The sequence below is a fragment of the Narcine bancroftii genome, chromosome 7, assembly GCF_036971445.1.
Source record: "Narcine bancroftii isolate sNarBan1 chromosome 7, sNarBan1.hap1, whole genome shotgun sequence".
In the NCBI taxonomy this organism is placed as follows: Eukaryota; Metazoa; Chordata; class Chondrichthyes; order Torpediniformes; family Narcinidae; genus Narcine; species Narcine bancroftii.
Window position 1 is genome coordinate 147,470,835 of NC_091475.1, and position 26,749 is coordinate 147,497,583.

Here is a 26,749-nt window from a genome sequence, read left to right on the forward strand (position 1 = left end):
CTGTGCTGAAAGATGCCTTCTGATGTTGAGATAGTTTTCCCCATACTAGTTATGGAGTATAATCAGGAGGTGTGCTTGTGGTCCTGAACTTCTCAGCCATCATATTCTGCTTCTAAAAATTAATGTCTGTCATGTATCACCAGAGCTCAGGTTTGAACCATGGTTTCAGCAAATGTTAGGCATCAGCTCCACTAGCTTCATCATTGCGTCACCCAAGTGAAATAACGATCTGAAGTTCCGGTTTATGATTTTTTTACTGAGTGATTTCAAACCTGGTAATGACTGCAATAGTTGTTGCTAGTACCTGTAAACATCTCCCCTTTAAATACACAGCATGAGTTCAATAAACATCAATTAAATTCATCCATGTGGAAAAGGTGTTCCCATAATGCTGTGATCTGGATGCTATTGTTATTCTTTGACATTTTTCAGTAATTTGACTTGGAAGCTGTTAAGAATTAACCATAGTAGTGTAGAAATGAATACAGATATAGGCAAGAAAACATTATATATTTCCTTCTCTAAAACACCACCTGACAGTTTTGTGGCCAGCTCCTTAATTTTTACAGTAAAAAAAACCTGATTTCTGATTCACAAACCACTGTGGCAGGTTTTGAACTCAAGTCCCTTGGCAGATTAGCAGCCTGCTAATATAAAGGCACTTTTGCAAATCTCTTATCTGTTAAAGTCCATACAATTTATCTGCTGTGAGGGTCAAGATTCAATTATACATGAAATTATTACATGAATTTTCTTTTTGCTTATTGTAAAGCAGACAGATTCTCCACTGGCAGGAATTGCCTAAGTGCTTCTTACAGTTTTACAGTCCGACTTATAGGCAGACGCATTCAGAGAGAGAGAAGCAAAAGAGTCACCGAGTGTCCGTAGATTTTCCTCCTGTGCTTCCACAGCCCTGCAGCCACACAGAGCCCAGTCCAAATAATTGGCAACACGAACTCCAACATGGTCAGGAACGCTTCAGCGCTCTCAGCACCTCTTCACATCCCAATTCCAACACCTGGTATCCCTCCAAGCAGTTAGAGCCAGTCTCCAGCATCCGGTGTGAGTCTCCTGACAGTAGTCTCCAGCAGCCCACAGCTTTCATGGTTTCCTTGCCTCAAGTCGCAAGCAGTCTACTGCATACATTGGTCCCTCTGCTGGAGAGCCCTCTCAGGGGACTGCAGCCTTGGTCACCATCCCCATAGGACATCTCCTCTGCTTCTACCTCTCGGTGCATGATCTTCCCATCCTCTGGTGCCCTGCTCCAGTCCTCCGCTTCCGCGGAGTTTGCACCCCCTTGTGGCAGCTGCCAATTAATAGGCATTGCCATCTTGGGCGCAGACCTGTGGACATGGGATTTCAAATAAAACCCCCTGTCGCCTCCTTCAACAGGCTGTCCAAACCCTATTTGGAGCCTAAGGGAGTCCACTGGGTGGCTGGACCCCACAGGAGCGCTGCATCTCAACTCCCTCGCTCCCTGCAAGACCACCCAATGGCAGCGCTGCCATCTTACATATTTATACAATACATAAGTTTATTGATAATATCACCTTCACTTAATGGTCAGTAAAAGTGATTTCACCTCCCCCTCTAATGGTTGTGGTCACTTCAGGATTGACATTTCAATCTCAGTTTCATTAAAGTTTAAACTTAATCCTAAATTAAGTGACATGGTTATTATAGCAGTTAGCACAACACTATTGCCCAGTTAGTGCCCCACTCACAAGGCAGCATGAAAGGATCTGACCCGGTCAGCAGGCACCAAAATCAACTGGGTCCCTGCCCTACCTCAGAGTTAGTCAGGGAACCCAGTTAAATTTGCCTTGGTCTCGTCCACCGGTGGCTTGAAAAGTAAAATGGCCAAACAGGTTTGGTGGGGGGAAAACAATTGGGGGGAGTGAGGTCGCTGACGTAGGGGGGGGAGAGGTCACTGCCGCCGGGGGGGGCGGTGCCATGATCTGTCGGGGCGGAGGGGTCAGCTGCTGCAGGGGTGGAGGGATCGGCTGCCATAGGGGGTGGAGGAATGGGATCGGGGATGCAAATGATGGCCAGTGGGGGTGGGGGGTGTGAAGACTTACCAATAGTTCACCAGAGTGTGTGCTGCGTCACTTATCATGTCATCACAGGGGTGGGATCCCCCTTAAATCACTGGGTTCGCAATTTAATGGGTCCTTCTCCCTGCAGCTTAAAAGGTGCTGGAAGCAGCTTAAAAGGTGTTGGAAGCAGCTTAAAAGATGCTGGAAGCAGCTTTGACCCAGTAATTGCACCTGGGTCTCAGTAAGGTCACCCAGGAGCTGCAGCTTAGAAGCACCTATTGTTGATGAGTTCTTCTGGCAAGTACTTTTTACTGCATGAAAAATATGATGCATTAGTTTACCCTTTATTTTTTTTCTAGATTCATAAATTCCAGACATGAAAATTTAAAACATATTATGATATTTTAAAGGCAGATTAAAACTACTTTAAACTGCATGAAAAATAACTTTTAAAGGAAAATATCTATTTATTAAAGCAAGGAACAGGCAGTGTGAAAGTTAATGTCATCGTGACATGGTGTCACATTACTCATGCTACTAGATCAACGTCATCTGGTAATTATGAACTCCTTCTTCTTCATCCTAAATAAGGAAAATATTTCTTTCCTCTCTCATTTGAACATAAATTTGTTGAAGTTTCTTTTTTTTCCTGTCTCTCCCTTCCCACTAATGGATACCAGATAAGGTCAACATAATATATTTGTAACCATGTTTAAATGAACAGCATGTAATTCTGCGTATGTAGATTGAAATGCTTTGTCTTTATTCTCATTGCTTATTCACTAAGAAAGCATTTGTTTTTATAAAGGGACTTTATCACTGTAAATTGGTTGTAATATATATTGTCCAACTACAAGTAAATGTACAAGATGATGTTGCCATTTCAATAATAAAATAAGAAGGAATAATTTACATTGATTATGTCATACTTTTGTCAGACTCATCAAGATAACAGGTCTGCACCATGACTGTCAATAAATTTTCATCATCATTTAAGAGACTATCTCCTGTAGATTATTTATTAAAATGTTGCATTAACCAAGTCTTGTTTGCCCAATCTTAGAAATGTGAAAGATATTCACAAATTGGCAACTTTTCTGAATTTAGCACATGAAAGCAAGAATCAATCTCTCTCAATTCTACCCTTAGGAATCCCAAGTCCCTGTACATAAACATCAGAAATAAGGAAGATATAATCTATGACATTGTACCGATACACTGGTGAGAAGTGGGCAGAACCAAACTCCCGACAGCTAGACACAACAGGCTCCTATCTAATGGCATTAGCCCTACAGCCACGAGGCACAGTGACTCAGCAGCACCCATAGGTCTACAGAGAAGCCCTGGCCTACATAACGTGAATATCATGAGGTAGTACGTACTCCAGATGTCACGATGCCAGATCACCTGTTGTTTGTCTATAGCAAGCCTGACAGCATGTCAATAAATGCTTTTGCTCTTCTCTGGCTGAAACCTGAGGTGTGGTCTCATTATTCATCGTATTTCAACATAATGGCATATGTCCATAACTTACATTGCATTACATTACATTACATTGCAGGCAAAATCTTCGCTAGGATTCTCCTAAATAGAATAATACCTAGTCTCGCCGAAAATGTTCTCCCAGAATCACAGTGCGGCTTTCGCGCAAACAGAGGAACTACTGACATGGTCTTTTCCCTCAGACAACTCCAAGAAAAGTGCAGAGAACAAAACAAAGAACTCTACATCACCTTTGTTGACCTCACCAAAGCCTTCGACACCGTGAGCAGGAAAGGGCTTTGGCAAATACTAGAGCGCCTCGGATGCCCCACAAAGTTCCTCAACATGATTATCGAACTGCACGAAAACCAACAAGGTCGGGTCAGATACAGCAATGAGCTCTCTGAACCCTTCTCCATTAACAATGGCGTGAAGCAAGGCTGCGTTCTCGCACCAATCCTCTTTTCAATCTTCTTCAGCATGATGCTGAACCAAGCCATGAAAGACCTCAACAATGAAGACGCTGTTTACATCCGGTACCGCACGGATGGCAGTCTCTTGAATCTGAGGCGCCTGCAAGCTCACACCAAGACACAAGAGCAACTTGTCCATAACTACTCTTTGCAGATGATGCCGCTTTAGTTGCCCATTCAGAGCCAGCTCTTCAGCACTTGACGTCCTGTTTTGCGGAAACTGCCAAATTGTTTGGCCTGGAAGTCAGCCTGAAGAAAACTGAGGTCCTCCATCAGCCAGCTCCCCACCATGACTACCAGCCCCCCCACATCTCCATCGGGCACCCAAAACACAAAACAGTCAACCAGTTTACCTATCTCGGCTGCACCATTTCATCAGATGCAAGGATCGACAACGAGATAGACAACAGACTCGCCAAGGCAAATAGCGCCTTTGGAAGACTACACAAAAGAGTCTGGAAAAACAGTCAACTGAAAAACCTCACAAAGATTAGTGCATACAGAGTCGTTGTCATAACCACACTCCTGTTCGACTCCGAATCATGGGTCCTCTACCGGCATCACCTACGGCTCCTAGAACGCTTCCACCAGCATTTTTTCTGCTCCATCTTCAACATTCATTGGAGCGACTTCATCCCTAACATCGAAGTACTCGAGATGGCAGAGGCCGACAGCATCGAATCCACGCTGCTGAAGATCCAACTGCGCTGGTCAGGTCATGTCTCCAGAATGGAGGTCCATCGCCTTCCCAAGATCGTGTTATATGGCGAGCTCTCCACTGGACACCGTGACAGAGGAGCACCAAAGAAGAGGTACAAGGACTGCCTAAAGAAATCTCTTGGTGCCTGCCACATTGACCACCGCCAGTGGGCTGATATCGCCTCAAACCGTGCATCTTGGCGCCTCACAGTTCGGCGGGCAGCAACCTCCTTTGCAGAAGACCGCAGAGCCCACCTCACTGACAAAAGACAAAGGAGGAAAAACCCAACACCCAACCCCAACCAACTAATTTTCCCCTGCAACCGCTGCAACCGTGTCTGCCTGTCCCGCATCGGACTTGTCAGCCACAAATGAGCCTGCAGCTGAAGTGAACATTACCCCTCCATTAAATCTTCATCCGCGAAGCCAAGCCAAAGAAAAAGAAACATCTGCCACAACATAATGATTCTCCTCATGAATGCTGTGTGCTATGTGGAAGAGACTAAACCTAAGGAAGCATTGAAGACTTGGTAATTATTTAACATGCAAAATTCAATTTATTGTTATGTAATAACACAAAATCTGTTTTTGTCAGACAGATTCACCATGGGTAGAAATTGCCTGAAGCCCCTCTTAGTCAGAGATAGATATGATTTTTAGTCAATTCCTGCACCACAATTTATCCTACAGGACCCCTACAACTTTTTGGAGGATGCCTGCAGGGTAAATCATATGGGATTGTCATCCACTCTACTGCACGTTTAACCACTAGGACTGTTGCACTCAGGTACTTACAGTCTAAAAAGGCTCCAATGTGACAACATGGCACTATTTACGTTAATTGCTAACTGTCTAACAAATATGACAAATTTCAAATCATAGAGAATATTTGAGAGGTGGGAGCACGTTGATTTGCTATTTCGGGCGGGACCACTTGCTATTGCGGTGGACTGGTTTCCACAACTCTCCAAACAGGAGAGTTTGAAAAAATGGAAGAAAGGATCATTTGGCATGAGTGCCGGGAAGTGGCCAGATGGAATTTCAATGTAATTCTCAATGTGACCACATGGCCAAAGAAGAAGAAAGAAAAAAAGAAGTGAACCGGTGTGGACTCGAAAGGCCAATATGGCTTGTTTCCGCTCCGTAAATGGTTATATGGTTAAAGTCTGAGTCTGAAAATAGTTGCCGCGCTTTCTCTGTAATCACCCACTGTGATCCAAAGGCATCTACTGGAAATTTGCCCCAACTACTTTTGAGATTGTAGTTAAATAACTTTGCTTTGTTTCCACCCACTGGTCATGGGGGGGGGGGGGGGGGTGGTGGGAGAGAGGATACAGCAGAAAGTGCAGGAGAGAAAATCAAAAGTAAATTAGATAAACAAATAATATGGAAAGTACTGATAGATAAAATGAAAGAAAAATAAACAAAGAACGCAAGGACATTTAAAGAAAAAGGTGGGCTTATTAGAGAAGAAACAGATAACTGAAATGAGAAAAAGGATGTAATTAAGGTTCTTCATGAGCTCTTTGTGTCTTTCTTTACAAAAAGAGGGGCAGTGCTCATCTTTTAATTATGGACCACAGTTGTGAAACATTGATGCTATAAATGTATTAAAAGAGGAAGTATTCACAAATTTAGCATATTTTAATGTAAATGGATCTCCAATGGCAGATGAAATATAAAATCAGATGTTTAAAACTATGATGGGGAAAAAAATGGACTACTATTTTCCAATCCTCCTTAGCTATAGATGATGCTGAAGCATCTAGATTCCAGCTTCATACCATTTTTTTAAAAAGGGTAAATTTATAAGCCAAGTAAATTGCAGGCCAACTTCAGTGATGAAAAATCACCTCTGCAATTATAACCTTCATTTCAATAATGCAAGGACATGAAAGTTTTAGTCTCACTAATGTAATTACATTTTTTGAAAGGTAACTAGAAAGGCTGATGAGGGCAATGTATTGAACTTAATAGCATGGTAGACCAGTCAAAAAGCAAATAGCCAAGGGAAAGCAGCAAATTGGCTCAGGTGAAAAGAGAGATCCATAGCTGAGCAGCCTTTTTTTTAAACCAGCATCCCTAATGGGCTGAATAGCCTCATGTGCTAGAAAATGTCTTTTTTTTCTGTGACCTTTCAATCCCCTCACCAAACTAAAACCCATCACTCACAGTACTGAAATCTTCCAATCACTCATTGCCTCATAAGTTTTTTGGGGAGATTCCAGATTTTCATTGAATTTTCTAGGCAATGTGTTTTCTGATACCAATTCTGGGAAGCCCAGAAATGAGGCTAAGTTTATGCCTGTCAGATCTGGCTCCCACATCAAAGGAAATGCTTTCATTTCATCTTATCAAACTTCTTTAACAAAATAAGCTATGATGGGGTTGTGGGCACTGGAGAGATGACTGTTATGCAGTAATTCAATTCAATGGTGCCACTTCCTTAAAGTCTTTTTTCAGGGTTGTGACACAGTTGTTCCAGAGGCCCACTGCTTCCTTTGCTTTTGAAATCTTCTTTTGTTGCTGGAGCAAACTGGTACTTAAACAGCCTCTAATTCAAGATCCCTTTCATCCCTTGTTCCTACATCATCTTCAATTCCAGTGCCTCAGGGTTCCTTGGAATTCACAAAAGTGAAGCGCTACGTAATTTTACGCTCCTCCACCATCTTCCATCTCATCTCTGCTGCCTTTGAATGAGAGGCAGAGGGAGAAATGAGGTGAAAGACATATGCAAGGACATCCAACATTTTACTGCCTTCAACAACTTCTAACTATTCCATCCTGCGCCTACACTCTAATCAGGAAGCATAGCAAGCTCACACATGATATCATAAAATCACATGACACCATAACACATGTTCCACAGTGATTACACTCCACAGCAATATGCAGCTTTGATTGGAGAGCATGGGTCAGGAAGACAGTGATTTTTGATGCAAATGATTGTTAATGGCTCGGAATCCTCATTCGGTGTACAATCATCATCTACCATGCTTTCAGCTGGAGATTTTGACCCAATAGTCTCATTTGTATTTCAGTTATCTCCATGGAAATTATGTCAGATGTTGCTCAAAGCAATTTGGATAAATCTATCACTGGAGTTTTTCCCAAAATAAATGAAGGATTATCAAAGCACCAGAGAGATGATCAATGGAAGATTATTAATGGAAGCTGGACTCAGAAGTGTTCATACTGCTGCTACTGAGAATTCATCTTTCAAACTTCTGAGTAAAATATTTACCTGCTGTTACACACTTGCTCAAAACCCAGTGATGGCCTTATGGATAACACTGCATTGTTTCACATGTTGAGAAGGCAATCAGAAGCAAGAGTGTGCAATTGCGTTTTAGTGCAAGATCAGAAATTTCTAACATTGGCAAGGCAACAAGCAACTTACCTAAAACTTACCAAAGGAAAGCTCCACAAACATCAAACAGAGCTTATTTAGATACAAGTTCCTCTGGTTTCATTGAACATAGAGCTCTCATTCCAGCAGCCTGCCACTGAAATCCAACTTTCATACCTTTACATAAAACAGAATGCTGAACGAGTTGGAAAAAATGTCATGATGAAGGCTGGATTCTCAGCTACAGGTTCACAGCGAAACTGGAAGAAGCCTTCATGCATCTAATATCTGCAGAACATTGTTCCACCAAATTCTTAGAGTGTATGGCGTGCTGTAATGTTAACAAACCCTGCTGATTTCACAAAGCATTTCGTTTCTCATAAAGCCTTAAAGAGTCCCTTAATATTTGCACTCCGCTCATGTTCAATTCTGGACTTAAAGCCAATGAATAACATTCAAGAATAGTGAAATCAATTTTTGATAGAAAGAATAAAAATGTAAAATAGGGCGATTTTTCACAAAGATGAGTAATTTATTCAGTAATATCCAAAAATCAAGCAACCATAAAGTAGCATTTGTATTTAAGAAACCTGTTTGAACAGGTCAGGTGTAGGATGTTCCATGAACTCTATTTGAAGCAGTTAGAATGAATTCAAATCCATAGTTGTGAGATTTAGAGGGAATCTCATGCTAATTATGACAGGACCATGTAACTCATTGAGAAAGAAATTGCAACAGATAATAAAAAATGGTGGAAACCGGCAATGAGAAAATCTTTGAGGAACCATTCTCTTATTTATCAAAGACTAGTAGTTCATAAATTTGTTCCTAATTCTTTTCCGAGACATGAGCAGTTCTCCTCGTTCCACCATTCCTGTATTATCTCACTCCTGTGAGCGCAATGATGTTGAAGTTACAGGTTTAAAAGGGATGAGTCTATAGTTTTGTTTATCCCCAGGAGGTGAGGAAACCTTCTCGCGATGTAAAAATTCAGTGACAATTTGAGCTTTTATCTTCATCGTAAATCAAAATTAAGATGAAAAGTTTCTATCATTAGAGAGTTCATTTTCAGTTTTGTCTAAAAGAACAAAGTGATGACTGTCAGGCACTGAGGCAAGTTTATCAGGGCTTAATGAATATGAAGGGAATCCAATTAGTTCTTTTTTTCAGAAAAGAAGATGATACACTGTTCAAGCCTTTGATTTGGACGGTCAGGTCTATTGGTCCCACCAGTCTCAGCTCAATTAGAACCAGGTTTAATGACTTCCTCCATTCCTTTGTGCTCTTATTTGGATTCTACTTCTCTTCTGGCACCAAAGGTGTTACAGCAGCACAACTGATATCGTGTCCTTGGCGTTCTCTGTGTTGAACTTGTTTGTTTTCTCTGTGATCCTATGAGTTTCATGAGTCCTCTGCTTGCCTTCCACATTCCACAGGTAAATTGGCCACTGTATGTTTCCCCAAGTCTGTAGGTGAGCAGTAGCATCTAGGAGAAATAATGGAATTAATGTAGGATTACTGTTACATAGTTAATGATGGTCTTAGTGGCTTGAAGTCTCTGTTTTCAAGACATATCTCTCCATGACTCTCCTTCCTAGGAATAATTCCATCCATGCCCAGAGTCATAAATTCAGAGAAACATATCACACAGAAACAGACCTTTGACTCAATTTTCCCATACTGACCAAGTTGTGCATCTGAACTTGCCCTTTTGTCTGTGATTGACACTAATCCTTCTCCTATCCATGTAGCTATCTAAATGTCTTCTGTAGGTCATAACTCTTCTTGTCTAAATTACTTCCTCTGGCAGTTTGTTCCATATGCACACCTCCCTCTGTATCAAAGCATTGGCTCTGGGTCATCTTCTAAATCACCCCACCCCCACCTTAAACCAATGTCCTTTGGTTTTAGATTCCACTTATTTGAGGAAAATCCATGACTATTCACCTTATCTATACAACTCATACACTTTCATAAGGTCATCTGTCAACCTTCTACTCACCAGGGAAAAAAAAATAGTTCAGGGAGTCCATCCAATAACTTACCCATCACTGAAGTTAAGTGCACATGTTTGTACATTCAAAGTTTTTCTTTGCAGCCTTTCTTAATCTACTGCTGTCTATCCATGATGTGCCAGCTCTGTCAACCCTAAACATGTAATGGGAAGATTACTCAATTAGAGATAAAGATCTATCCATACTCAGCTTCACATTCTTATCTAATGTGAGTCACTCAAAGCCACTCATATGCCCAGAAAAGTTCCTGTAATTTTTTTTATTTCTTGTTTTATACTGAAGGATAAATTATTTCTATTGTTAATATACAGTTACAATCTAGAAAATGAGAAGCAAGTACAAAAAGTATATAGAAAAAAAGAAACTAACATATGGTTAAGACATTTTTGAAATGTATTCAGTGCTGGAGTTATATGGTTAAAAAAAGGAAACACAAAATTAATAATCAGAAGTCTTAATGACAATGTGCAAATGAACTGATTCACAGATTTTATTGTCAGCCCTTAATTGAAGGAATCATCTGTGATATAACAGTACATGAAATTGGGAGAGCATTGACAGACTAGATCTGAAAGGATGTCCATGCTACCTTACAAAATAAAAGGGTAACATGGTTCGACAGCAATTTCCATTCACTCACTGATCTTCCCTGCAGACATTTTTAAATGATGTTGACAACTCTGCTTCTTCCATTCTCCAGCACAATATTCCCAATACTCCTTTACCACAGACATCATAATTCTACCTAGTCCCTTATCACATCCAATTAACCCCTTTTATTGGTCTGGATTCCTCCCCCATTGTTTGAATTTTGAGATTTTCTGAGACTGTATTTTTGGTGTATAAGTTGAGTCATAAAACCCTCAAAAATCACTCATAAATGGGGATCAACATATGGCAGATTTGAGACCTTAAATTCAGGTCAAAAATTTATTTAATGTTGATTCAGCGTACAAGTCAACCCTGGAAGTATCAATTTGGCATATTAGTCGACCCTGGAAGCACCTCCCCACCACTGGGCACCACCATAATCCACCCAGACACTACAATTATGGAGCCTGAGGTCCCCACTCCTACTCAGGAGCTTGTGGTCACCGTTCCTACCCCGTAAGCCACATTTCTAATCCTGCCAGGAGAACGAGGTTCCTGCTCCTGTCAGGTGGGCCAAATATTTTTTTTTAATTTTTTTATTTTTTAACTTGCTCATGGTAAATTACAGGTTTGTTACTTGGTGATTGGGGTGTTTTAAAAAAAAAAATTGTGTTATTGGATGCCCAGACAGCTCGAAAATAGGGGCCGAAGTATATGCCATAAAACCATTAAAGTAAGGCTAAAAATTGGGGGAGGGGGGGTCGACCTATCTGCTGATCAACTTATACAGTATCCTGCTTCTGCCTTTCCTGATCTTTCCTTGAAGAAGGGCTCAGAGCCAAAAATGTCAGCATGATATTTTTGTCTCTTATAGATGCTGAAATTACCAGCTGAGTTCCTCCAGCATTTTGGTGTTCTTACTACAATCACAGCATCTGCAGCCCATCGTGTTTCACTCTATTCCCAGTACTCACTACACTCTCAGGGGAAAACATCCTCAGATCCACTCTCAACTCTTATCATTTCCCGCTATGTCAAGGTCAAACCTGGATTTGTGGAGCAGCAAGCCAGTAGCTTTACCAGCTGTGCCACTAACCTGCCCAAAATTGGCAAAAATTAACTAAACCAATGTAAATAGTAGAAAGAAGTCAGATAAAATCAGTATAAAAGTATCAAGATGGTAGCAAAAATCAAAAACATCTTTTAAAATCTCACTGTTTTATTACTGATAACAAGTGCAATGCTTGAATGCATTTACAAGTCTTGGGAGATTTAGCTTTAAAATAGTCTTCAATAATGTTTTTATGTTGGCTAACCACGTGAACCAGTAAAATGATTCCAGTGCCATTTGCCTGTTATTCTGGCTAACCTGATCACAGCATGGGTTTGTGTAATATTAAAGATTGAAGATGTCAAAAAGAAGAAAGCTCCAAGATCTTGTGTTTTGCAATTAGGACAAAATTAAACTAAAAATGGCACTGAACACTGGCCTCATTTTTTTCTGACTTTTTATATTACCAGCACTCTTCCAAAACTCCCATCTGGTTGTCATTGATGAGTTGTTTGTTGCTGCAGGGAATTATATCTCCAGAGTACAACTTAAAACTAGAGAGCATAGATTTAAGGAGAAGGGGGCAAGATTAAAAGGTACTTGAAGGGCCATTTTTTCATGAAAATGATGTGACATATTTGGAATGAGCTTCTAGAGGAAGTGATGGATACAGGTACTGTTACAGCTTTTAAAAAAAATTTTGGACAGGTATGTGCTCAACTGTTCCCAGCTATATTGCTTTTGATAATACTAGTCTAGGTGAGAGGTGCCAGTGTACCTGGTTAGCTTCCCACAACTGCAGGTTATATCTGATGATCTGTTCAGTGCCATTCTAAAGCAAACTCTTGTTAGACAACAAAGGATTTAATTTCTTATAAAGGGCAGATTCCGGGCAAGAGTCATGCAGGTATGTTTTGAGTGGCACTAGTTCTTTCATCAAAAAGGAAGTTAATGCTCCCTGGCCCCTATGTAATGATTAACTAGTGGGAAACAAGGGAGATGGACTTCCATTTTGGCTGATATTCAGCCCAAGAACAAAAAAAAGCTTTCATCACTTTATCGATCCATTGGCATCTGGTGATCATCGGGGAATCAGAAGTGGAGAGGGTGAAAAAAAATTAGTCTTGGGAGTCACTATCTCAGAAGAACTTTCCTGGACCCAACACACTAGTAGTATTGTGAAGAAAGTATGTCAGTGCCTCTACTTCCTTAGGAAATTGCAGAGGTTAAGTATGACACCCGAAACCCTGGCAAATTTCTATAGGTATGTGGTAGAAAGTATGTTGATGGTTTGCATCATGTTCTGGCTTTGGGATACCAAGACCTCTGAGTGTAAAGCCTTCCAGAAAATAGTGGACACAGCCCAGGACATCACAGATAAAACCCTCCCCACCATCAAGAACATCTACAGGGAATGCTGCTGTCGGAGAGCAGCAACAATCATCAAAGATCCACACCACCCAGCACACACTATTCTCACTGCTATCATTAAGGAAGAGGAATAGGGGCCACAAGACTTGCACTAGCAGGTTTAGGAACAACTGCTACCCCTCCCCCATCAAACTCCTCAACAACAAACTCCATCAGGGACTTATGTAAGGACTCTTACTTTTGCAATGTATTGATTTTTTTTAACCTCTCTGTATTGCACAGTCAGTTTGTTACATTTTATTTGTTTACATAGGTATGTTGAGTCAGTATTTTTTGTATTGCAATAAGTGGTAATTCTGCCTGGTCCCACAGGACAAAGAATCTTAGGGTTGTATGTGATGACATGTATGTACTTTGACAATAAATCTGATCTGAAATTTGAATCTGAAAGGTAGAATTCCAAATGAGATGATGTATTGGACTTCATCTTCATCACTTAACCCAATGAGAGAGCAATGATCAGCTTCATAGAGCCCATTGCAAAGCCCTTGGTTTTACAACAGAGAAGGCTGGTGGATAATCAGTCACTCCTATTCTCTCTTACTTTGCATATGATGTCAAACAGGACCTTGAAAAACAAACATTAGCATTGTACCTTGGCGCTTGTGAAAATAAACTTGAACAGGAACTGTAGGTTGAAGTACATTGATCTGATTCTTTAATCACATTCACCAGTATATATAAAAAAAAATTAATTGCCAAAAAAATGCTTTGGGACATTGTAAATCAAAGCTTTCTTTCTTATTTTCCTTCACCATTCTGCCATTTTTAATTTGCTTTGCACCATTAAAAAATCCTCAAAATCTTCTTGAACCCTTTGTTGCACACATGAATGACATGTATTTAGTTCACAGCAGTTCAAGATTGAACCCTCCGTTATTTTATGAACAATGAAATTCCTTAATAATTTAATTTGTTAAGACACTGATAATTTTCTATATTTTTTTTGCAGTGGCATACAAGGCATAACAAATAAAGCACTGAAGCTTGCATAATCCATTCGTAAGTAAATGATAGATATAATCAGTTTGCAGAAGACACAGTTCAAATGAATGCAGATTTCTCATTGTAAAGTTCAAAGAATAGAAAGAAAATAACTGAGGAGTTAAAGTATTGTTAAAAAGAAGCGATCTGGTAATAATCAAAAGAGAATGAACCTCAGACAAGGCAAAGACTGAATCAATTTAGGCAAAAATGCATCAACTGAAGAAAAATAAGTTAATTGTTGGAAATTGTTATAGCCCACTAGAGCAAAAGGAAGAAACTGATATGGATTTAATGAAGCAAATAAAAAGAACATCAGAGTAAGAAGGGTATGAATTATGTACTTTAATTACAGACATCTAGTGTAACGATGGTTGAGATCTTTCAAAGAAGAAGGAAATTAATACAATGAACAGAGAACTAGGTTGCAGAATGGGTCCAGGATAAAATGTCAGATCCAGCAGTGAGACAGACTAAGACAATGGAAAATTTAAATGATGTGTCCTTGAGTCTTGTGCTTTTCTCCATGCCTGGACTAGATGGTGTAGGGTATCAAAGATGATTGACTTTAAGACAATCAATAAAGGTTACAGGGGAAATGAAACTGGCAATTAAAGCTTAGATGGAAATACCCCTAAAGGAACAGAATGCTATCAGCAACATGGTGAAATGGATGAAAATGTCCTAAATAAGAAAGTATTATCAAACATTGAATTAATTATTCAATTTAAAAAAAGTAAATACTTAAAAGAATGAAAAATTAGAACTGAATTGTATCAAAATAGGTGAAAACGTGAGAAAAGGTAAAGATAATTTTTTTTTGCTTTATTTACAGCTAATTCAGATCCATAAACGTGTTGCATAAATAAATGTTTTCATGACTTGTAATTTGATAAATGCAGTTGGTGAGAACATATGAAAAGTTTTTGAACTACTAGAAATCTGTTGGACTTTTTCCAAAAAATGTATTGAGCTGTATATATCCAATTATTATGAAAATAAAAAGAAACATGCCTTATGATTTGATTTTAAACAGGAAAGTCTACAGACACTGTGATTGTAGTGCAGTACACAAAAGTGCAGGAGAAACTCAATAGGACACATAGAAGTAATGGGTAACCAATTTTTCGGGATTGAGCCCTTCATCAAGGTATGAGCAAATGTTTTGCATCTGTCTTCTTGAGGAAAAAATAAATAAATCATGAAAACTATAGAAAATAGCAACTCTAGAGAGAATAATGTGGAAAGAAACTATCATTAATTAAAATAGTATCGGAGAAATCAATGGAATGGAAAACCAATAAATCCACAAGATCTGATAAGCTGGTAACAGGTTGTGATAATTAATGCACTGGTTGTCATCTTCCAAAATTCCATGGATTTGAACTAGAAAGTATACTTAGAAAGTATAAAATGTAACTATTATTTAAGTAAGGAAATATTAATGGAAGGAATGTTTCATAGCCCTGATGTACACAACACCCATCACAGATAAAGAAACATGATGTGTTGTGGTTACACTTCAATGTCACCCTCTCAGAAATATTCCCTTTCTTCTACTCATTCATGTCTCCATTGTCTCTGAAAGGCAATTTGTTTTCTTGCTTGTCCAGTTCTGACAAATGGGCTCAGATGTGAAATGTCAGCTTTGTTCCTCTTTCCACAGATGCAGCCTGACCCATTAAATCTTCCCAGCATAAAATAATCATGTTAATGTCAACATGGTTTTGTGGAAAGGAAATCATATCTGACAAATCTGTTAGACTTCTTTGAGATTGTAAAAAGCGGAATAAATGAAAGTGAACGAGTTTACATGCATTTGGAATTTCAGGCCTTCTATAAAGTGTGATACTTTTTTTTTAAATTAGAGATACAGCATGGTAACAGGCTGTTCTGGCCCATGAGCTCACTCTGCACAAATACACCCAAGTGATGAATAAACTCCATTAATAATTTGGAAGAGGATATCCAACTGTTATTCTGTTTATCATTATTCAAAGCTGGGTATGCTGTAAACATTATACAGTAAGGTTTTAAATTTCAAGGGAATGTCGACAAGCTAAGTGAACAAGTGAGGACAGGGCAGTGTTTTTTTTTTAAAAACTATGTCCTCTAGTACAGAATAAATAGAAGATTATAACTTTGATGGAGAGATATTGTAAGATATTGGTATTCAGTTGTGCCTGGGCTCTTTTGTGTATTTATCACATAAAGTTCATTTGCAGGTAGACTAAGCATTCCAAAAGGATCATTCCTTTATTGCAACAGAAATCACTTGGAAGAAAGAATGTAACAATTGTGTTATGAGTCCAGAGGGCCCCAGAACCCAGCAACAATAGATGTTCACCAAGACAAATGGTTACTTAAATAAAAGTTGTTTTTAATTATCTTTAAAGATGTAAATATAATTACACTTTAACTTACCACTATTGACTTAACTAACCTAACCTAACACCCCTCTAATTCTAAGAGCACGTGTATGTAATGTGTGTGTAAGTTCAGCAAAGTTCTTTGATTCACAGTCCAATCTCACTTCTCATTCCTCCAAGTTCACTGGTTGCAGGGAATTCTTATACTTTGCACAGAATTTAACATTTATTTATGTTCACCAGGCTTTGGTGCTTGAAAGGTAAATGATTACCAGTCAGGAAGGATCTTGTTGGTTTTCAGAGAGAGATTTGTAGTACGCTGGCACCCACAACTGATTCCTTTTTAAAATCAGCCACTTCAGTATCTTGCCGAAGAAACCTGTCCCCTCCGGGTAATCCAGATGATAACCTCTTTCTTTCAGGACACCACAGAGTGCCTTTTTGTTTCTCTTATTCCAAGTGAAACATTAGACAGCCAGTCCTCTCCTCTTGCATGAACCACAAGGGCTTTGACCAGGCTGAGCTAAGCACTCACAACCCATCTTCCAAATGGGGTTTTCCTCAAGCTTTCTAGCTTGTCCAGTTCCAGTTGCTGCTCCTGACTGTAAAACTACAGAACTGATCTCTCTCTCTCTCTCTCTCTCTCTCGCTCGCTCTCGCTCTCTCTCTCTCACAAACACACACACAAAGCTTGTTTTACTCTCTCTGCCAGCAAAATCACATGACCCTCCTAGAACAGCAAGTTCTACTCCAGACAGAATGCAGCTCCATCAAGCTCTTTCATCTGTTGCCTTTTTGTAAACAACAATCTATTAGTGAAGTCTCTTAGGCAATCTCCAAAGCTTTTGCAAAGGCTCTGAGGCCCCAACATGACTTGCATTAGCAGAGCTCCAGTATTTTAAATAAGATCTGTTTTAAAGTGTTTGTATGTGACCTAGACTAACAAACCCTGCCCCAATTTATCTTCCAAAAAAACATATCTATATTCTGTCACAAGTGAAATTATATGATGTATTGGTGAAACAAGGCTAGGTATAATCTGAAAAATGGTTATCAAAAGCATAAAAATGCTATTGGAACTCAGCAGGTCTCACAGGGTCCATAGGAGGTATGGAAATATAATTATCAATTCGGACCTGAACCGAATACTTCAAGTACCTTCGCGTGTTTCATGAAATGATATTGAACTTTCTGCTTTGTGTTTAGAAGAATTAAAGGTAATTATATTGTTGCACTCAACATATCTTATTAGTCTTCAATAAGTAAATCCCTGTCTTGGATGTCTAGAACTATGAATAATAGTCACAAAATATGGGATCAGTAATACAGTATTAATTCGAGGTGAGAATTCTTCCAATAGTTCTGGGATATCCTACGAGCAACTTAGCAGCATGTGCTCTGCCACTGCGGTGGCTGCTCTCTGAATGTACATGATATTCCACCCCAACACTTAGATGTTAGGTGGAGTCTGTTGAAATGGAAACTTGGTTTGGCTCATACACATTAAGATGGAGCTATTATTGCACTCACCTTTTCTATCGTGGAGAATATGGACTCTCACATTGACACAAAGTTCTGTTGGCAGAGCATTATGCCAAGATGAGAGACCATACTCTCACATTATTCCATGAAACCAAATTCCTGGACTTTGACCTCAAATTGCATGGCAGGCTTTAAAATTTATCAGACATTTTCTAGTATATCTCTTTCAATCTTGAGTTCCTGGAAGACATATCTGAGCTCTCGGCAGCATAAATCTTCATAATTTCAGCCTAAATTGAGAAAAGAACATAAAATATAAGGCAGAAGCAGAAATATGCCAATTAGCTCTTTGAGTATGTTCACTTTTCAACAAGCAAATGATGGACCCAATCTTTGTCTCAATACAACTTTCTTGCTCTATCTCCATAACACTAGACTCAACTGTTGTTCAAATACATGTCAAAATCTATCTTGAAGATATTTGATGAGACTGCCTCCGCAGTTCTCTGGAAGAAATTCTAAAGAGATACCACCTTCCAAGAGTAGAAATTGCTTCTCAACTCTGCCTTAAATCAGCAGCCAATTCTTGAATATAGATGACATCTCACTTTACTGTTTGGATACTGTTTGGTCTGGAGACTGAGCAGCTTATGTGGGCATTTTGAGTACGCATCAGGCACCAGTATAAACCAGAAGAAGAGCGATGTAATGCTCTTTGGTAACTGACAGATCTGACTATCTGAAGGTGTTGGGGATCTGGTTTGGAGGAGCTGAGGTGTGCAACAAGAAACGGTTGGAGTGGATCACAAAGATGCACCAAAAATTGGGTCTGTAACCATGGTGCTCCGTCTCAATAACAGGGAAGAACCTGATCATCAGGAGTGTGGTGCTCTCAGTACTGCTGGTGACCCTCACCTTTCTGTGTGGTTCCATCAGGATCTGCATGGAACCAAATTGTGATCCTTGTACAACCAGAGCATCACTCTCCTCGCACATTGTTCTCAGGATGGCTGCAGTGGAGTGGAGATTGTTACTCACCTCGTTAATGAATGCAGGTTTGCAAAGAGTGAACTTCGTCACGGTTCATCCCCAGCAGCCACATAACAGAGGGTTCTCTGATCTGCGGGCAGTTCCCAAGGACACACTCTGAGTCCGACATCTAGAACTGCTGGAAGACCATCAACTCAGTGAAAGACACTATTTGGTCTGCCCGAAACCTGTTGGTCTTTGAGATTTCTTTGAGATTTCTGTCTGGGAATATTGCTGATTGGTGCATTCCAGGCTGTAGGCATATGTGCTGAGGGACACACTGAGGCTCGGTGCAGACAAAGCGAGGGCACTGTGGGGAATGACCACAGTCTGGGATCCTCCCATTATTGGGCACGGAGGGGCTGACACTGAGGTGAATTCGATCAAACAATGGGGGGGGGGGGGGCGAAGAAAAAACAAGGTGCCAAAATGATGGTACCAAGGTATTGTGAGAATAAATGTAGCAATGTAACAATGTATATTGATGAGAATGTAGAGATATGAATGACATTAAGAGTATAAAAAGACTCGAACTCTTTTCTTGTTTGTAATTTTTTTTTCCAGACAAGATATGTCTAATGATAATGTGTTGAAACAACAAGGAGTGACAGTGGTGGTAATGGTGTATTGAGAGAAAAACGTACATTGATCAGAATATATCAATATGACTGACACTAAGAATGTAAAAAGTCTTGAATGGTTTTCTTGTTTTGTAAATAATTTATAGTGAATAATTATATTTTTGGAAAAGAAAATCAACAGCCCCTTTTCTGAAATTTTCTCCCTAATTCTTGATGCACAGGTAGAAGAAACAATCTGTCAACTTCCATTCTGCCATTGCAAAAGTTTAGCTGTTTCTCGACCATTCTTGTGCCTGCCATGACTGCTGGCAACTCCTGCTGCTATGCCCCAGATACACCTCCATCTGTATCTGGGATGATGACTGCTCATTACATTAGATAAAATTACCCTTGAGCCTTTGAGAACCTCAAGAATTAGATATGCTGAAATCCATGAGTAAATATCGAGAAACTGGAGGTTCTCAACAGGACTGGCATCATTCATAGAAAGAAATGGGACGGTAAATGTCTCAAATGAAACATTGTCAGTCCATTTTTTTCATGCATGTTGCTTGACCTGCTGAATATTATCAGCTAATAAACAATACACTTAATATTCAAATGAATTAGTCGCAGAGATTGGGTAAGTTGTTTTCTTTCAATCCATAGAAGTGGGTTATAAATAAATAGTTATCTTTGCGTCCATTTTACCCCTCTTGCCTTTTGAAAACATCCTTCTGTAATATTTTCCATTCTTTCGAAAACTGTGTGTCACTCACTGCTTTGCTGCTTTATTTTTATGAATCTTTATGAATGTGGTCAAAGCAAATTAGTTTCTTCAAAAAAAAGGTGAGTGAATTCAAATTCACGTGCTGTCTTTAACTGATGTCTTTTATTTTCTCAAAAACAATCCATGGAACAAGCAAATAATGTTCTATATTGTTGCTTCCATCTCCAAACTGAGGCCGAGGGCTGTCGGACATGGATGTGTTTCAAATTTTGTCAGAGTCTGTGACTTGAAGATTTTCCACTGATATAATATGCAAGTCTCTCACCTTTCTTCTGAAGAGGTAGTAATTAAATTTAAGATTATGGTTTCTGGCTCGGTATTTCCCCATCAGGGAAAATTCTTTCTCTGTATCAACTCTTTTAATGCTCCTAATTATCTTCAGTGCTTTGATTAGAATACTTTCTAGTACTAGTATACTAAAACAAAATTTTTAACCTTCATTTTTCTTTTAATACCAGTCATATATAGCATCTGGTAATACATTAGGAAAAGGATTTTAAGATTACTTCAATATTTTCTTCTTTCCTTTTATTTTGCATTATTAGAGTTTTTTCTTTCTAATAAAGGTATATAGACTACTATTTAGAATACAAATTATGGATATGATTTTCAATTTATGCATTTTAGGTTAAACAGAATATCTTATTGAGTTTGTGTAACTGTCTGTACTATAGTATTGAATTGTACCTTTTTTTTGTTTGTACAAATTTTTTATTTAATTTTTTTTTAATTATAAAAGAAAATGTGTACTCCTCAGCCTTTTGAAGACAAAGAAATACCAACCAAGTATATGTAACCTAGCCTCATAGTTTAACCTTTTAGGTCTTAGCTTCATTATGTTTGATGTGTACTGTAACCCCTCATGGCTGATACGCTTTCTTCCTGTTCAGGAAGCAGTTCTCAAAATGGGGCTGGTCAAGGACCTCTAAAAGCATCACTCATTTGCTTATATTAAAAAAAAACAGTCTCTTTTAGGCAAAAAGTCAACAATTTGTTAAGCTTTCTGCAAACTTCATGTGTCAGATCAAGGCCTGAACCTAATAATTGGGCAACAAATATGACCAAGATAACTTACAGTATGTCATTTGTTCCTTACTGGTTCCAATCATCTTGACATTTTAAGTAGGTTTTATTTGTGATAATTATGTTCCCTGCATCTTCTAATTTGTGATGGCCCCTCGCAGGAGATATAATTTCTGGTGTTTCAGCAAGTTAGCATTGCACCTTATTGCATTTTGTCCACCCACAGACCTCCATTCCTCTGCCTCTGCTATTTATCTTTCCGTTGGTCTCAGGGTATGTGGATCAAATACCTTGGTGATTTATCAGTTTTAATTCGCTATCTTCTTTAATCTTTCTCTTTCAATCATACCTTACCAACTGTTCCTCGTGCAATATTTCATTCCTCACCCTGCATGCAAATATGAAGTGGGGAGGGAACTGAGAGAGGGCAGAAGCAACTGATAGGTAGTAAAGGAAGCAAGAGGCAGAGAGAATAGTTCACTGAAGAGCCATGCTAAGAAAGCTCGGAATAAGGAATGGAAAATGGGGCCAAGTAGGAGGCTGGGTTCAGGATTTGGAGCTTGAAGAATGAGTGAGAAGTTGGGTGAGAAGTGACGAAGAGGGCAATGAGCAAGATGCCTGAGTCTACAGGTTTCCTGGGTTCTTACATAAGTAAATGTGCACATGCCTGACTATGTGCAAGCATTAATTCCAGTAGTATTAATGCCTGGTCTCAGGTAGTTTTGTTCATGACACCAAATCAAGCCATCGTTTTGTGACATTGTGAGGAATTTTGTGCACAACAGCTCCCACACATTAAAATAAACCACAGACAATTTCCACTGCACAATATGAAGTTAAGGAATTGTACTATCACAGTAGAAAAATAGAACCAACATTGTCTAGTCAAATCTTCAAACTGACTGGAAAGACAAGTGAAACAACAACAATATCCTCTCTCAGGTAAACATCCTTCAGTCAGTTAAGAAGACAAAATATAACAACATACACAAAACTTCCTTGAAGAAATGCAACATCCTTTCTGACTGGTCTCTGGCTAAGACCCCTCAAAGTAGAGGAGGAACATTTGGGATAAAATTGAAAACCTGAAGGCCATGCAATGGGAATGTGCAGAAGCCTGTGTGAGTGGCAGAGAAATACATCACCTCGCTAAGTATCCACCTGTCTGCCCTGTTCTATGGAAGAGTTTGCAATTCCAAATAAAAAGATACACAATACCACACAAAGGAGACAGGTGAGCTTGAAAGGAATGTGAAAAATAGCAATAAAACCATCAAAGTAAATTTTCATATCTTCTCATTACACTACAAGTCTGTAGTTCCAATGTAGCCAATTCTGAACCCAGAAGGTAAGTCCTCCTTGACCCTAAGGGACTGCTTAAGATGAAGATGTTATCTTCTGACAGTTGATTATATTCTCTACCCTCTTCGAAGTGTTAAACATATGCAGTGATTCAGGCTTGATCATCAGCTCAACTTCTCTCTGTGTGAAGTTTGTATATTCTCCCTGCGAATATTTGGGTTTTCACTGTGTATTTTAGTTTACTCCTACTTCCTAAAGTGGTGCACTGGATGACTATTGAGCAACTCTAAGTTACCCCTGGTGCGTATTGATGATAGGAGAATTGGTGCGGGGAGGAAGTGGGTGGTTGATGGCCATATGAGAGCGAATAGGTTACATGGAAATAATCAGGGTAATGGGACTAATAGAAAGGCACTTGGAGTCAATTTTCACTTGATAGGCCAAATTAAGTTCAACATAAATGTAATGAGAAGGTAATCAAAGTATTCCTTAAAGAAGCCCATTTGTTAGTTTTATTGCTAAATTTCACACACCTTTCTAGTTCACTAATCTCCCATTATGTTTCATTTTGTATATTTTCATATTGATTTCTTATTGTTATTATCTACTTTTTAAGCATTAACTGGTTATAATTTTAGTTTCAAATTTGATCTAGTTCTCTGATTTATTATTATAACCACAGGCTTTTTCTTCTTAACAGGAATCTGTTTAATCTGTGCCCTTTCTAATTTCATTTATTATTAGGCCATCTTGCAAAGCTCACAGTGAAGTTTATTTTCACACATTTTCCTGTTGGTAAAATATGAAGTGATCACAAAACCTGAATGTCATTACCATCTTTCCTCATCTTTATCTCCTCCAGCCTGATGATCTCTGTTTGCAGAGATTTTAATATTTAACTCCAAAACTTGAACTTATCAAGACTTCTTCCCACATTTTTGAATAGGAGAGCCAGGCAATCTATACATTTTTGTCTTGATTAACAAAAAGGCTCAAAATCCGGTTGCCGATCTTCATCACTGCTCCAGTAGATTAGTCTTACCAACTGGATATGTCAGTGTTTATTTTCAGAGAAGAGATGCTTAGACTTGGCTACTTCACCATGTAGCAGATTATGAATCCCATCCTAAAATTCTTGTGAAATTTTCATCAAAGACTGATGACTCTAAGCTAGAGAACCTGTTAGGGTTTGGAAATAATAACAGTAGTTTGTTCTTATGAGTTAAGAGGGCTACTGTTTCTTGGTCAGTAAAAGTATGGATGGGGGGGGGGGCTCAATTTCAGTACAGAAATTCATGTTATTGGGCTCAATAGACATTATAAAAATGTCAATTTCAAAACAAGGTAAACATCTCCACATCTACCAGCACAGATCCAAACAGTGCTGGCCCTCAGATATCAAATGACTGCTTCTCCATTATTGTGAATTCAGACTCTCCAAATACAAAATCTATCATTTCCCTGTTCATAGTTTCTTCACCATCTCTGAAGTCTATTACTCCTCTAAAATCACTTGTAATTTTATTATGATGTTGTGGCCATTACAGAGACTGGCTGGCAGAAGAACGGGATTGGCTGGTACAGGTATGGGGTTTTAGATGTCTTAAAAGGAATAATGTGCGAGTTAAGAGAGATGGGAAGTAGAATTACTGGTCAAGGATAGTATCACAGCTGTAGAAAGGGAGAACACTGTAGAGGGAGTATCTACTGAGTCAGTGTGGGTGGAAGTCAGAAGTTGGAATCACTGTACTTGGAGTAGTCCATAGGTCTCCAAATTGACGTCAGAACACCGAGCATAAGTAAGCAAATTTTAGAATGGTGCAGGAATTACAGGGTTGTTGATATAGGATACTTCTACTTCCCTTATATTGTTTAGCACCTCCTTACTGCAATATGGGGAAGAATTTGTCAGTTGTGCCCAAGAAAAAAAAAATCTTTATTTAAAAGAATTTAGACAACTTACAATCAAACATAACAGAAAAAAAAACAATTTTTGTATATATTAAAAAAAAACCCCGACCACCCCTTCAGCCAGCTCTTAAGGGGAGCCAAATATAAAGATAATACAGTAATTATAAAGAATGTTTCAAAGTATTTCTAAATTCATATACTTCAAATAAGAAGACCACATTTTAACAAAAAACAAATAATTATCGTGCAGATTACATATTTTTTTTCATAATAATACAATTTCTCAACTCATTATGCAAGCATGTTATATTAACCTCCACATTATCCTTCCAAGTACTAGCTACAAAGTTTCATGCTACAGATAAAACTAGATGTAAAAATGCAATATGAAATTTATCCAACCCTAGTCCTTTCAAATAAACCATATATCCCAACAAAAAGATTGATGGGTCTAATGGTAATTTAATCTTAAATAATTTTTCCAAAACCAATCTAATTCCTTCCCAAAATGGTTGTACTGTAAAACAAGACCAAACAGCATGTAAAAAAGTTCCAGTACATAGTCCACATCTAAAACAAGAATCTGATTTACTAAACCCATATTTTTTTCAATTTCAATGGAGTCAAATATAACTGATGTTAAAAAAATTATAATTAACCATTCCATAATGTACATTCGTCACTTTAGTTACACTATCAGGACACATAACCTCCCAATTATGTTCTGGAAAAATATAGGTTATATCACTTTCCCATTCAAGCCTAGATCTCTCCCATTTTGGTTTATCCATACTATCCTGTAATAATTGGTATATATCTGAAATATAACCTTTCTAAGGTACAGAAGAAATCAAAGACTCAAATTTCATCAACATGGGTAATTTCATCTCTTTACCATAATTAACTTTTATCAAAGCTCTGAGTTGATAATACACAAACAGAGAATTTATAGATATATAAAATTTCTCCCTCAATTGAATAAAAGAAAGAAATTGGCCTTCTTCAAGACAGTCCTGAATTATCTTTATGTCCTGAGAATTCCATCTCTTTAAATGATTATTAAACATTTAAAAAGGAATGAGCTGGTTACGATATAACGGTGTTTGAATTTGTAATTTACCCTTTGATCCTAAAACCCTATTTCTTTTAATCTATATCTTTAACAAATGTTTTAATACTGGCATATTACATTCCCACAATAAATTCACATTCCATTTAAATATAAACTGATGCATCTCAACTTCAGATATACAAGCCATTTCCACCTTTTCCCAACTCAGAGATTGGTCCACATCTATTAATCTGCTAACAAATTTCAACTGAGCTGCATCATAATAATTTTGAAAGTGAGGTATCTGCAATCCACCTAAACCTTATTTCCATGTAAGTTTATGTAAAGCTACTTTGGCTAATTTTCCTTTCCATAAAAATTCCCGCACTGACCTATTCAGGTCCTGAAAAAAAAACCTTTGAAAGTAAACATGGTATAGACTGAAACAAATATTGAATTCGAGGAAAAATATTCATTTTAACACAATTTACTCGATCACTTAATGTCAACAGCAAATCTTTCCATTTAATCAAATCCATTTTAATCCTTTTTAATAAAGGGACATAATTGAATTTATATAAAGACTGGTAGTCTGCATCTACTACCACTCCCAAATATTTAATTCTATCTGACCACTTCAATTTTATAATACTTTTATATTCTGAATAATCTCCATCCCCAACTGGCAATATTTCAGTCTTATCCCAATTTATATTATATCCAGATAGCTCTCCAAATTTTAACAATCTTGTAAATATTTCAAAGACTGTTCCAGTTCTGTCAAATATACCAGCAAATCGTCTGCAAATAAATTAACCTTATATTCATCCTCCCCAATTTTCATTCCTTTAATCTTATCATTCTGTTTTATTGTCTGAGCTAATGGTCCAATAGCCAATGCAAATAAGGCTGATGATAATGGACAACCTTGTCGAGTCGAACGCATCAAGTTAAATGATAAGGAAATTTGACCATTTGTCACCACCCTAGCAGTTGGGTTTGTATATAAGGCCTTAACCCAGCCCCCAAGAAGGATTCCTGACACAATATGTAGTCTATCCAACTGGAGAAAAGGCCAGGATTTATGGAGCATTTGGAGAGTTACAGTCTACTCAGGAACA

At 38.4% G+C, this 26,749-nt stretch overlaps 2 long non-coding RNA genes across 2 annotated transcripts in view; one reads left to right on the forward strand and one right to left on the reverse strand.

Moving 5' to 3' along the window:
• LOC138739965 (uncharacterized) overlaps nt 1-3,509 on the forward strand; it is a 76,276-nt gene extending 72,767 nt beyond the window's left edge. The window contains exon 2 of the long non-coding RNA XR_011342621.1: nt 3,186-3,509. This is a non-coding gene — a long non-coding RNA (uncharacterized lncRNA). The remainder of the gene's footprint in view (nt 1-3,185) is intronic.
• Nucleotides 3,510-8,615: 5,106 nt separating this feature from the next.
• LOC138739966 (uncharacterized) lies at nt 8,616-18,087 on the reverse strand. The gene is made up of 3 exons (XR_011342622.1): nt 18,011-18,087; nt 10,085-10,187; nt 8,616-9,525 (listed from the first exon to the last, which is right to left on the reverse strand). It is a non-coding gene; the product is annotated as an uncharacterized lncRNA (long non-coding RNA).
• Between the last annotated feature and the right edge of the window lie 8,662 nt (nt 18,088-26,749).